Raw genomic sequence first — 1,522 nt, forward strand, 5'->3', positions numbered from 1 at the left:
AACGAGACAAATTGCTAATAAGCTTCAAATAACTAGTAAAAAAAAGGAAAAAGCTGTAACGGTTTGGCCACCGCCATGAAATGGCAGGGTAAATTAACACAAAACCAAAGAATCAGCAAAAAATGTAAGTGTTGTACACATTTTTATCACAAAAAAAAATCGATGAAAATCAGATTCCAGCCCTCAACTTACGTAACAAAGTATGCCGGCCTTCACCGTCAAACTACGCTGGCCTACCTGCAATGATTCCGGTGTTTTCCCTATATATATATATATGTTTAATGGCGAATTTTCTCAACTTTATGATCACATTTTTCTGGGAAAACACTGTAAGGTGACAATGGTCTGAGATTCGGATTCAGAGCTTAGAATGCACTGGTGAAATATCATTCTGGGCATTTTGGGGTTTTACAGTTACCCATGTATTCGTGTGAGTTATATCACTTTCGGAGAATTCCACCCTCCATCAGTAACCCTGACAAGGGCAAATCGTAAGATTTTTTGGTTATATCATTTCATTCTAGCCCATAAAGCTGACAGGCCAGCACAGGGTTACGCCCTTCCTTCAGCCATGAGGTTGAACTTCAGGGCGTTGTGGATATGGATGAGCAAATGTAAATTTTGTTGTACTGAAAAGGATTCCAAAACGGAAACCGAATGTTATAAAATGATGTTCATAACTTTATTTAATCAGCTGTGAAGACATGTCAGATATGAGAAAAGGAAATTATTTTCAGGTAAATATATATGAAGGCAGGTCTTCCATAGGGGAAGCAACACATGTCCATGATCACCCATTTGTAGAGACATTTCATACGTATTGAGAAGCTGCAGGAAGGCGTTTTCTTGGAGGAAGAACTAGGGAGTTTGGCAATTTGAAAATGATGCCATCGTGAGTCTGAAATTAGTGTATGATATATTTGATCTGAAGGTCAAGGAAAATGTTGAGAAATGGGATACAGTCATACAACTCCTGAGTTGAACTGGAATTTTAAAGGCCAGACAGAGAGTATGGCGTTTGAGTTCTATAAGTTGTTCTTAAAAAGTTGAAGAAGTAAATATACATGAGACATGGCCATGGGTAATGCAAGGACAAATGAAAGCCTTATAAGAATATAGGAAAATAAATGGATTTAACCCCAAGTGGTTCCAGTTAGACACTGGAAAAGACTGAGTCGTTGTGTGACTGAAGTCGTCTGGAAGAAATCGGCGTAGACGCTTTAAAAATATATACTCAAAGGATTCAGTAAATGAATTTGTGACAGTGATTGACTAGTAGGAGCTTATATTTGAAGGAAGCTTATTGGATTTCAAGAAACGTAGGATTACCGAGAACTTTCAAGATTGTTGGTAAAATCCAGTGTGATGAAAAACTGTAAAGAGGGTTGTCAGAAGCAGAAAGAGTTTTCATCCATACCTGGTGCAGTATTACGTTTATTTTATAGTCACTAGTTTAAATCGACGTCAGTATTATAAGGATTGTTTTAGTTGTTTTTGTAATTTCGCGCAAAGCTACACGAGG

The sequence above is a fragment of the Limulus polyphemus genome, unplaced genomic scaffold, assembly GCF_000517525.1.
Source record: "Limulus polyphemus unplaced genomic scaffold, Limulus_polyphemus-2.1.2 Scaffold215, whole genome shotgun sequence".
NCBI classification, from domain to species: domain Eukaryota; kingdom Metazoa; phylum Arthropoda; class Merostomata; order Xiphosura; family Limulidae; genus Limulus; species Limulus polyphemus.